The 13,525-nt window shown below is 26.7% G+C and overlaps 1 pseudogene; it reads left to right on the top strand.

The window, feature by feature from the left end:
* The first annotated feature begins 9,124 nt into the window (after window positions 1-9,124).
* Window positions 9,125-12,298, top strand: LOC101501141 (elongation factor 1-alpha-like; annotated as a pseudogene).
* Window positions 12,299-13,525: the final 1,227 nt, after the last annotated feature.

Genomic DNA, 13,525 nt, shown 5'->3' with positions numbered 1-13,525 from the left:
AAAAAAAAATTCAGCAATTGACATAATTTCACAGCATACCTTACATTAATGTCAACCAATGTATATGTGTTAATTAACGGGCTTGAATAATCATAATTGTATCAACACATCATTGATATAATTATATCGTATTCTATTATCTTTTTAAAAGTAAGGTCAATACTACATTGATCCTTCTAATTTGATTCCTTTTGCGCCTTAAAGTTAGACAATTTGTTTCCAATTGTTGACACAAAGATTGTCGCCATTACCTGAGTTCCTTACCAAATTGAACAAATGTGACGCCACCTTAACAAATTTTTCTTTCCACATACTGCACTCTACAAACAAAGTAATTACTCAATTGAGACCAAACAACATTGTTTTCGGAAAGGCTTCTCCAAATTCACTTACTTAATAATGATAAATTAAATAAGTGCAAATTTTTTACACTAAGTCGTCCATTTGATCTTTTGTTGGGGGTATACATTTTGAACAAGCAAAAGATAAAATTGATAATAATGAATGTTGCATAAATAAATTTTAAAGCGTGTGTATCACACTAAATTTTAGGTTTTATTCGTCTCCACTAATTTATATATAATGGAGACGAATCATTGCTAAGATACTTTGGAATCCTTAAAATGAATTGCACATTCACATCAAGTCTATCGATCATTGATAGTTTACATCTTTTACTTATTTTAGTGTATTAGAGAAAATAATAAATGACTCATAAAAAATTTTGTCAAAAATTTGACTCATATAACATGAAAATCGTGTTCTTTTTTCTATCTCTAAAGTGTCTCTATTTAAAGAGAAATTCATTTTAATTGGTAAAATAAAATAACTCTTAAAAAATTTGTAATCCTTGATAACTTAACTGATGCATTAATTAATTTCAAGCATCACAACCATTGTGATGCATTAAGTTATTTAATTTTACTATTTTAATATAATTATTAGAAAATTCTAAATATATTTTAAAAAATTTCTCTACCCTGCATCCTAATTAATCCAATTAATATTTCTATATTCCAATCCTCATCCCCATACAAATCTCCGTTGAATTTGATTCATCTCATTTAAAACCTTCCTCAATGTCTTATAAAAAGAAAAATTAAAAAGTGGTAAAGTATTTAAGATCTACTTTGTCTGTCCTTGAACTTTGATTCTTCTAGACTTGAACACACATATTAAGAAATAATAAATTTAAATTGATTTAGTCTTTTTACCTTACACTAAAAAAAATATATTCATTTAATATATATTTTTGAAATTATAAAAGTATAAAAGAAATAATATCATTAATTACATCTTAATTTTTTAAAAGAACTAAAATTTTAAAATAAAAGTAAAATACTTAAAAGGATCAAGAGTAATTAATTAGTACCACCCTCCTTCATATTGACAAGTGACAACCTTTATTGATATTATCTATTACAAACATAACTAACCAAAACAAGGTCAAAAGGTGAATGTGGAGGAAACAAAGTTCTTTTGTAAAATTCCAAAATTTAATATATAAAAAATCACAATGTAGAGATTATATATTAGGGTCTTTTTTTTCAATACCCTCTTTTTGAAAAAAAAAACACCAAAATACCCCCATTTGAAAAAAATATACTAAAATGTCCATTTTTTTTAAAATCAAGTGGGAAGTCGCCATTTGGAACTCGGGCTTCCTTAAGGAAGTCACCATTCCAAATGGCGACTTGTAAGTAAAGAAAAAAAAAATGGAGCATTTTGGTATATTATTTTCAAACTGGGTATTTTGGTGTTTTTTTTTCAAAAAGAGGGTATTGAAAAAAAAAAACCTATATATTAGCAGCAAAGCTTTATATTGCAAGAGTTTTAACCTTTATGCGTCATCCTTAGAAGTTAAACTAGATCTTAGACTCGATGCACAAAAAGATAATATTATGTTTTTTATAAACTCATTTATATAATGTTTTTTATCATGTTATTATTTTTATGTTTTGAAGGAAAAAATGTTGTTTTAGATTGACGTCATCATTTATTTATAAGATATAAAGATAATAAAAATAGTTAACTCAGTTTACCATGATTTTGGAGAAAAATATTATTTAAAATTGATATCAAATTTGATATAAAATTTAAAAATAATCAAATTACGTATTTTTATTTTTATTTATAATAAAAATAGCTGATTGAGTTAATCATTTTTTTGAAAAAAATAAACTATTTAAAATTGAAATAAACTTTTATATATAATTCTAGGTCAGGTTAGGTGATTAAATTGAAAAATATCCAAATCAACTTTTCCCCGTGCTATTGGGATTTACAATTTGGAACTTATATTAATTTGTTCATATTTTTTCTTTTTATTGTAAATAAATCAGAAAACACTTAAAATTTGAAGGCTTGGAGACTAATAGAGCAACATTATTTTGAAGGTTAGTTCTATAATTTTTGATTGCATGCTTTTTATTTTTTTAGTACAGATTGTGTTATTAATGTATTAGTTTTTTTGTTTTCATCTTTTTTCTAAGTTCTAATTTGTTTATATTTGTCTTTTTCTTTATTTACACACGCTAAACTTGATTAACTTGGAGTATCATTTTGAAAACTAAAGAAGATATTATCTTGACATGTTAGTTTTTAATTTTTTTTATTGCGCTTTCGTGATTTTTAATTATTAGCTCTATAGTGTAATAAAAAATTATTTTATGATTAGTGATTAGTGATTAGAGATTTCTTTTTATATGATGTTATGAAAAATCATTTTCTAAGGTTTTATAGGCCTTCAACTTGTTCTTTTATGATTGCTTCTAACTCTAGTTAAGATTAAGGATTTCAACTTGCTCTTTTATGGTTGCTTCTGATTATAATCAGGATTAAGGTTTCATATTGTTTTGCGTCTAAAATAGGTGTTTTATTTTTTATTTTATGATTTAGGTTTAGCTTTTAAGTATAACAAGTCTATATTTTTGAAGATCTATAAATGATTTTTCAATTGAAATTTTGTCATTAACTCTGGTTTTTCTAAGGCTGATATTTTCTTTTTTATTTTATAATGTATGGTTTAGATTCTAATTATTTGTGAAGAACTATCAATATTGAAGCAACCTTAAAAAATTATTTTCTAATATTTTATTGGTTTCTAACTGTGATTATTTAAAATTAGGTTATAGTTCATGAATTTAATAAGACTCTAATTTCTTTTAAGAGAATCAATTTTTTAATTGTAGTAGTAGATTTGCTTCCTATGTTTAATTTTTTACTCTTTTGAAGTTCTTTATGGGTTCTTTTTAAAATTTTGTGGATTTTTATCAAAACTTATAGTTTACGGGTTCTTTAAAATTTTATATGGGTTCTTGTAGAATAAAAAAAAATCACTTTTTTTTTAATAAAAAATTAACTCTTTTAAATTTCTTAACACGTGATGTTTTCTGACATATCGGAGATTAGTATAACATGTGACATTTTCTGCTCACAAATACTAAATAAAATATTAAATAATTTATTATAACTTTATAAGTCATTCTTTTTCAATGAACCACATATTTTTATTGAGGATCAACAAGTTCCAGAAGAACGTTCACAGTTATAACAAGAAGGACAACAACTCAACAAGAAGGACAACATAGTTTATGAATTTAATAAGACTCTAATTTCTTTTAAGAGAATCAATTTTTTAATTGTAGTAGTAGATTTGCTTCCTATGTTTAATTTTTTACTCTTTTGAAGTTCTTTATGGGTTCTTTTTAAAATTTTGTGGATTCTTACCAAAACTTATAGTTTACGGGTTCTTTTAAATTTTTATATGGGTTCTTGTAGAATAAAAAAAAAATCACTTTTTTTTGAATAAAAAATTAACTCTTTTAAATTTCATAACACATGATGTTTTCTGACATATCGGATATTACTATAACATGTGACATTTTCTGCTCACAAATACTAAATAAAATATTAAATAATTTATTATAACTTTATAAGTCATTCTTTTTCAATGAACCACATATTTTTATGGAGGATCAACAAGTTCCAGAAGAACGTCCATAGTTACAACAAGAAAGACAACAACTCAATCATAGCCACTTGGTTGTGTTTGAGTATGTTTTAATTATTAATTGTAAGTTAATTATATAAATTTATTTACTTGCTGTATTTAATAATTTTCCAATATATACTAATGAAGTGTTTTATTTAATTACATATAATTTTGAAACTATATTATTTTTTGAACTCTAATATGATACTTATTTGGAGTTGGGCCAACAAATTTTCATGGAGGATCGACAAGTTCCAAAGGAACGTCCATAGTTACAATAAGAAGGACAATGACTCAATTACAACCACTTAGTTGTGTTTTAGTATGTTTTAATTATTAATTATAAGTTAATTATATAAAATTATTTATTTGTTGTATTTAATAATTTTTCAATGTGTATTAATGAAATGTTTCATTTAATTGCATACAATATTATTTTTTGAACACCAATATGATACTTATTTGGAGTTGGGTCAACACATACCTTCACCATTTTTTGGCTTACTGGCATGATGAAATATTTTGGAGATGGTTTGAAATATTTGATTGCAGGCCAAAGACTTGGTAGGTTCACCTTGTTAGCTGTTATGTTTTGATCTTTTATTTATGACATTGTTTTTAATGTTATAGAATACTATTTGATTGTATTCAATTTTAATGTCACTATTATGACTATTGGAATTCATCTTGATTTTATGTTGTGTTGTAGCGCCGGATAATGCTTGTCAACCACCGGTTTAATATATATCTAAATGGAGTTTATGACCTACCAATTTGTTCATAGATGTTTTTCACTTTGGAGCTAGAAAAATTGAGTACTAATCTTCTCCTTGAAAACATTTGTAGTGTTGTTGTTTTAATTATGCCACTTAATATGATCTCTTCTTTTATGCAGAAAATTCGTTTTGGTTGTGAAAGCTGGTGATTCTGAATTACAACCCCTTATTAATTTGTTGTCCCATTTAAATTTGTCAACTTTTAGGGTTGTAATTTAAAATATTCACAATTGTATTTGTATATCATTTAGGTGTAGAGGTTGTGTTGTGATCTTATATGATTCATATCATGTTTGTTGCCAACAAATTGATGTTTTCCTTGGAAATTTATAAATATGTCAGTTTTAGCCCTTACTTGTGGCACCTTAATGTTTTCCTTGCTAAGACCGTGCATTTACAATTATGTCAATTTTAGCCATTACTTGTGACACCTTGTGATGTTGGTTGGGTTAAATTGTTAATATAGTATATTTATGTTTTATGTTTAATATTTAAATTTTGAGAATTGTGTATTTCTATTGCTCATATGATTTTATAATATTTTTGTAAAAAATATGTTAAAATAATGTAATTTAAGGTCCAATGTTAAACATTATAGTTCAACAAAATATAGGAAGGGTTGTATTTAAATCTTCAACTTAAAAATATAGTTTTTAGTAAAAAAAATTTAACAATTTTGAAAAATCAACAAAAATGTATCAGAACTAGTCCAACACAATAAATGGATATGAAACCAAACAACTTATCTGGTTAAACCGATTAATTGAACCCGCCAAAATCAACTGCAACCCTAAATTTACCACCCACGATTCATTGCAGATTAGGCATTTTGACTCGTACTCGCTCGTAACTGTCCGACTATCCAACCCTAATAGAGAGAGCCTTGTGCTCCACAATATTAGAAAACTCATTTACTTATTATTTTGTAAAATTTTGTATATCTTTTATTCACAATTTTTTTTTGGGATACTTTTTTGTAAGTTTTTTATTTATTTATTTTGTACACAGATGAAGTGATGATATCAAAATTTTTATCAATTGAATTTTTATACTTGTGACCTTTTTATTATTAAATGATATATATTTTATATACAGTACTATGTTATTAAGTTTTTCGACCTATGAAATATTTCACTGAATGAACAAACGAGCCCAATCATAAAAAATTAAACAACTCACCTGAAATTGGATAAAATTGTCACTATTTTCTTCTATTGATACAATAGTTAGATCCAACATCTAACTATTCACATAATAAAAATCTTAATTGAACTAATAAATCTAACTAATTTATAATTATGTATCTAACTCCTAATACTCCCGATTAAAGAGATTCAGAGTTTGTTTAACAGGTTTAAAAAACAAATATATAGCGAACAATTTATAACATTTAAAACTTTAAACTAAAAAATTCATCTATTAATAACTAACTTATTTGATAATAATTATTTTTAGTAATATATAACTCGGACTAAAATAAGACAAATAAACTTGTATTCAACGGATGATAACTCCATGAGAAAATGCTTTTGCTTGCTATAATAATTATTAAAAAAAAAATAGTTGTAGGTGTCAACCTCAGGAGAAACAGGTTATGCTGTTGGCAAGCAATTTCAAACATTTTTTCACACAATTAAAATGTAGGACGTAGCCCAACCAAACATGTGATCCATATACTAGATTAGGTTGGCAGGCCAACTTGTCATGTGGTTTAGATTTCACTCCAACAATATACAATTGTCATTTATTATTCTCCATTAATTATAAAATAAATATCACATTAATAAATAAATAAAATATTTTAAAAATAAGTGTTACTAATGTAATTTCTGTTATTATTTATATTTTATCTTTCAATTAATGTTATTTATATAATTTTTAAAAATGTTAATTTTATTTTATATTTAAGTTTAATTGCAATTTTAATCGTCATGTTTTTATCAATTTATAAAATTGATTTTTTATTTTAAAATCTTTTAATTTTGGTATTCGTTTTTTTAACTGAAAAATTACGATATGATATGTTTTAAATAATATGACATATGATACAATTATATAAAATGACTAACACCCATGAAATTGCAATATAATATTCTAAAAACTTAATTTTCAAATTCATTAATTTTTATTTTTTAATTTAACTAATGACATATGAATAATTAATACATCTAAATTTTTATTAAGGAATATTAGTAACATTAAATCTAGGCATGCATAGTTAATTATAGGGCACAAAGCAATATTAGTAATATTAGTAAAACTTAATTGTGAAGCCAAACTTAATTGTCAAGTCTATACGATCAAACTTATCAAAACTAGCCAATGGTATATGGGATAAGTAAAATAATCAAGTAAAATAATTATTATTCATTAGTGTTAAATAATTATATCAATTTTTTTAGTACTATTTAGTTAAAAAATATATATCTAATTCTTATCCTGCATTGATGAAGACATAATTATGCAATATAAATCTTACGAGAAATATAAATTTATTTATATTTTATTTATAAGAATATGTTGAAGTTAAGAGATAGTCAATATTTAGGATTTTATTGTTTAAATTGAACGAATTTGTAAAAAAAAAAAAAGTATTTATATCAATAAAAAAGAGAAAAGGATCAGCCTCAAATAGTAACTTAAAAATGGCTAGAACAACTCTTTGGGTTCTACATGTTATACTCCTCGTTCCTCGTGAATAGATTACTTCACTTTTAATAAGTATTTTCAAGAATTAATCATAGGGCACAAAGCAATATTAATAAAATTCTTGTGTGAATCAAGGAAAAATGGACCCCACGAACAAAAGGAATAAAATCTAAGCATGCCAAAAAGTGAGCAGAAGATGTTAAAAAGTAAGTTAAAAAAAACACAATAAAACACAATTGGTCTTACTTAGATCTTGAAGGATTATTATTTCTTCACAGAACAAACAGTTCTAATGCTTTGTTTTGTTCGTAAGTGAAGCCAAAAAAGATAAAATAAAAACGAAGATATAAAATAAAATAGAGGAAAATGGTGGACTCACATGATGTTAAGATTGATTAAGAGAAAAGATAAGGAAAGATGGAAGTTTGGTGCAATGAACATATATATATACTTCTTCCTTATTAGATCAATATATAATTGATTATGTTATAATGACTTTGTTCTTTATCAAAAGTCCATTTTACAAATTTCTCGTATATTAAAATATATATGCAGTTGTATTAGAAAAAGGTATATGATGTATTTAATTTAGCTATTTTGTGCATGAATATTTTTAAAATAATTTTTTTAAAATAATTTTTTTAATGTTAATAAATTTAATTTTGATTTTTCATATTTTGAGACACTTAAAGTGAATTAAAAATTAGAACAAAGCAAAATTCTCTTAAAATAGTTTTTGCCCTCTTCAATTTTAAGAAGTTTGGATGAGTGAGGAGTACCAGCGAATTAGAAATATTATTTATTGCAGTCAAGAAAATAAATATAATATATTTTATAAAAGAAAAGTATAAAATAAATGCTCAAACTTTTTTTAATTAAAAATAACATGAATATTTAATTGGTCTTGAAAATTTTAAAAAGTAATAACTAATAATATTATAATTTATTATTATTAAGTGAGTGAAAATAATCTATAATATTTTTACATAAAAAATATTTGATCTAACGTTAAAAAAAATGTAGAGTGTATAAAAATATATGAGAAAAATATAACAAAAGAAAAAAAATAGAGAAATGGTGGTGGAAGCAACGTCTATTATTTATTGCGGAATATAAAATATTTAAAAAGTATATTAAATTAAAAGAAATTCTATCAATAAAAAAAGTTTGTGGAGAAAAAAACCCCTTGCCTCTGGAATGAATACACCTTTTAGGGGAAGGAGTAAAAGTGAATTCATATAACGACAAAATATCTTGATGGTATTACTATTAGTTATTAGTTTTCTATTTATAAATATTTTTTGAAATAAATTAGTTATAAATTCTTCATTATTAAATTTTATCGAGAATAAAAATATAAATCATGATCTGCCCAAGTTACTAATGCTGAGATGTTAGAACTAAAAAAATAATTTTTAATAATGAAAAAAATCTTCTACTGAAATAATCTATGATATTATTAGTTTTTCATAAAAAGAAAACTATCACGAAAATATTTTTGACTTTTAAATAGAGAGTAAATTGTACTAAAGAAAGTATTAAAAGATACGAAAATAATTTAATTTAATATCAAGTCAAAATAGTGATAAGTAAAATCAAAGAAGGTATTAAATCAACTTATAAAATTTGAGTTTCAATAAAAAAAATAAAAAATCATAAAAAGATTTACTCTTTTTTTTGTCAAAAAAAAAAAAAGATTTTATATGAAATTAGTAATTGAGGCCTTTATATAAACCTTGCAAACTCTTCGTTCTCATCACAATACACACATTCTCTTCTCGGCTAGTTTTAAGGCTCCTCCAAGGTAAAACCCTCTCTAATTTTCTATCTTTTTGATATTCTTCTTATTGGTTCATAGCTTTTTTTAGCAATGTTTAGTTTAATCATGGTTTTTTCTATATGGCTTGAATCGTTCCTTTATTTAGTCTTCCTTGTATCGACCTGTGGTGTTTTTTTATCTTTTATTTTGTATTAAACTAATGTACTCTGGTACATATTTGACATATAGTGCAAATCCTTATATTAGACGTGTTATTTTTTATTATTTTTTTTTCCTAAAAATCACTTTTTTTCTAAAAAAGAAATCCTAAAAACCCTAATTTGAAAAAAATATACCAATGAATTACTTTGAGTTTATGTTCTGCATTTTAAACGTATATTTTATGTCTAATGTATCTTTTTTTTTTTTCTCTCTAAAAAAAGTAGAATGTTAGTATACACCAAAGAAAATGATGTGGACGTGTTAAAATATTTGAACGTGCTTTAAATTTATATTTCAATAAATAAATTTGACTGCAAAATCGGATAGGTGATTGTAAATTAGGTGGAAGTTGTTAATTTATTTGCAAAATAGTAAAATAGGATGGAGTTGTTAAATTATAGGCCGAATGTTACTGAAAACTCTATTTAATTACTACAATTTCTTTTGTATTTTTTTACTAATTTTATATTATCAATTATTACAAAAAAACTGGAAAAAAATATTTGTGTAGAAGGTTATCTGGATGAGACCAACTACTAACCTCAACTATGTTTTGGTAACCTAATGAAAACTGAAAAAGTAAGACATTTTGGTATATTATATTTTAAGTGAACTATTTTGTACCCGTTTAGAAAAAGGGTAGGAAAAAATTCTGTTAATGTTCAATCTTATGCATATATTTGTTGTGTATGCTTGATCTTGTGGAACATCCTTGTGTTGCTCTTTTAATATTGTGTTATATTGTTCACATGGATTGTGCTTTTTGTATTGTTCACATGGATTGTGCTTTTTGTATTGTTCACATGGATTGTGCTTTTTGATTTTTAATATTTTAAAAATGTGAGTATGTCATAGACCAAACAAAAGAATGTGGACATGTTAAAATATTTGAACGTGCTGCAATGTTTAAACAACTTGTATTTTGGATTTTTTTACAGAAAAGGGTTATATAAGAATAAATTCTGTTAATTTTCAATCTTATGCTTGTATTTGTTGTGTATGCTTGATCTTGTGGAACATGCCCTGTGTTCCTCTTTTAATATTGTATTGTATAGTTGACATGGATTGTGCATTTTGATTGTCATAATGTTGATTTAAGACTGATATTTATTTTACTTATGTATTGTTTCCTTACTGTTTGTGTTCAAATTGCAGAAATTTTGTGATTTTAAGCTTTAACAGTAATGGGTAAAGAGAAAGTTCACATCAACATTGTGGTCATTGGCCATGTCGACTCTGGGAAATCAACCACCACTGGTCACTTGATCTACAAGCTTGGAGGTATTGACAAGCGTGTCATTGAGAGGTTTGAGAAGGAAGCTGCTGAGATGAACAAGCGTTCATTCAAGTATGCCTGGGTTCTTGACAAGCTCAAGGCTGAGCGTGAAAGAGGTATCACAATTGACATTGCTCTTTGGAAGTTTGAGACAACTAAGTACTACTGCACTGTCATTGATGCCCCCGGACACAGGGATTTCATTAAGAACATGATTACTGGAACATCCCAAGCTGATTGTGCTGTCCTTATCATTGATTCCACAACTGGTGGTTTTGAAGCTGGTATTTCTAAGGATGGTCAGACCCGTGAACATGCTCTCCTTGCTTTCACCCTTGGTGTCAAGCAAATGATCTGCTGCTGTAACAAGGTATTTAAATTTTGAGCCTTTAATCCCCCTTTGATGGTGCATTTGTTTATTTATCTAGTTAATTTATACAAGTACTCATTGTTCCATCTTTTGAACAGATGGATGCTACTACACCCAAGTACTCCAAGGCTAGGTATGATGAAATTGTGAAGGAAGTTTCATCCTATTTGAAGAAGGTTGGCTACAACCCAGAAAAAATTCCATTTGTTCCCATCTCTGGTTTTGAGGGAGATAACATGATTGAGCGCTCTACAAACCTTGACTGGTACAAGGGTCCAACCCTTCTTGAGGCCCTTGACCAAATCAATGAGCCTAAGAGGCCATCAGACAAGCCCCTCCGATTACCACTTCAAGATGTCTACAAGATTGGAGGAATTGGAACTGTGCCTGTTGGACGTGTTGAGACTGGTGTCTTGAAACCAGGATTTGTCGTGACTTTTGCACCAACTGGATTGGCAACTGAAGTCAAGTCTGTTGAGATGCATCACGAAGCTCTGACTGAGGCCCTTCCCGGTGACAATGTTGGATTTAATGTTAAGAATGTTGCTGTCAAGGATCTCAAGCGTGGTTATGTTGCATCAAACTCCAAGGATGACCCCGCCAAGGAGGCTGCTAACTTTACATTCCCAAGTTATCATCATGAATCACCCTGGGCAGATTGGAAACGGTTATGCCCCTGTTCTTGACTGCCACACCTCCCACATTGCTGTCAAGTTTGCTGAGCTTATTACCAAGATTGACAGGCGTTCTGGTAAGGAGATTGAGAAGGAGCCTAAATTCCTGAAGAATGGTGATGCTGGTCTTGTTAAGATGATTCCAACAAAGCCCATGGTGGTTGAGACTTTTGCTGAGTATCCTCCTCTTGGGCGTTTTGCTGTGAGAGACATGCGTCAAACTGTGGCTGTGGGAGTTATCAAGAGTGTGGAGAAGAAGGAACCAAGTGGTGGAGGTAAGAAAACTATCTCAGCAGTGAAGAAGAAATGAATTGTGCACGATCATCTATATAGGGAAATCTATTGGTGTGACATCTGTTGGTGTGACTATAGTAAATGGTTTGTTCTCAGTAGTACTTTTTCTCATTTAATTACTTTGTTTAAGTCACCACCGTCGTCTCGCAGCTTTTGTTCCCAGAACTGGGTTCTAGATCGACGGTGGCATGACTATTTGATATTTATGTGAGAACAATTCTCTTTTGTAAGCAACTGGATTGCTGGATTTTGTTTTGGTATATCACTCCAAGTTTATGTTTTAATTTTATGGTATAAGTTTCAAGTTGTTGCTTTAGCATTTATCTGCATGTTAATTTTTCGTCGGTATGATGCCAAATCGTGAAAGTATGTGCATGTGGTATTTTATGTGATAATTGCCTAACGATTGGATTAGGTCATGAGAGTGAAGTTGAGCTCGTGCTTTCTTAGAATACTTTTATTAAATAAATTATAAAATAAAAGCCATACTAAAACTAATTGAAATTATAATTTAACATTTTATGTGTCACCTATCTAATTCTAATCCCACACTAATTATATATCAAATGTTATCTCATCAAATCAATTACAAGAATTTCAAATAAATCAAAACAAAAACACGATACATAAAAGCAATACTAGAATATAATTGTTTAAATTGATTTTTTTTAGTTTGGAATATTTGAATAGGTTAGGCCGTCCGTCAGGGGCCTATGGCCTGGCCTACTTATGGTCTGGCTTGGCCTGGCCTACTTATTAATCGATCATCCCAGACCCTTAAAAACATACATATTCATTGTGATAGATTATTATGAAAATATTTTGCATTAATTGTCATTGTCTCAATATTCTTAGGTAAAATATTATTTACAATTACTTAATTGAATTTGCTCATATATGAAAATAAATTAAAATTTAACATGTTTTTACCTTAAATGCTATTTATTGTGATAGATTATTGTTTCCCTTGAGAAACAACTAATATAGAAATATATGAAAATAAATTAAAATTGAAAACGTTTTTACCTTAAATGCTATTTATTGTGATAGAAACATTTGCACGGTCCTAAATACTAGAATCATATAATATAACGCTGAGGCCTTAATTAAGTTTATCATGTTTGTGGAGAGAAAATGTTCCTTAAAATTAATATTAAATTTTAAATCTAAAATTTATAGATAATTAAATTATAAATTTGTATTTCTTTTAATAAATAATTGACTAAATTGATTATGTTTATTAAAAAAAATATTGTGTAAAATTGAGATCGAGTTTTATATACAAGATTTTAAGTCATGTATGCTAATTAAGCCAAAAAATATTCAATTAATCATTTATTTTTTTCCGCACTATTTGGTTGACCAGTGGTTGTTGGTTTGAACTAATCAGTTTGACAACAAAGGAAAATAACGAGATAAATAATAATAATAATAATAATAATAATAATAATAATAATAATAATAATAATAATAATAATAATAATAATAATAATAATAATAATAATAATTGT

The sequence above is a fragment of the Cicer arietinum genome, chromosome 8 (assembly GCF_000331145.2).
Source record: "Cicer arietinum cultivar CDC Frontier isolate Library 1 chromosome 8, Cicar.CDCFrontier_v2.0, whole genome shotgun sequence".
In the NCBI taxonomy this organism is placed as follows: Eukaryota; Viridiplantae; Streptophyta; class Magnoliopsida; order Fabales; family Fabaceae; genus Cicer; species Cicer arietinum.
This window is presented reverse-complemented; position numbering and strand designations above follow the sequence as displayed.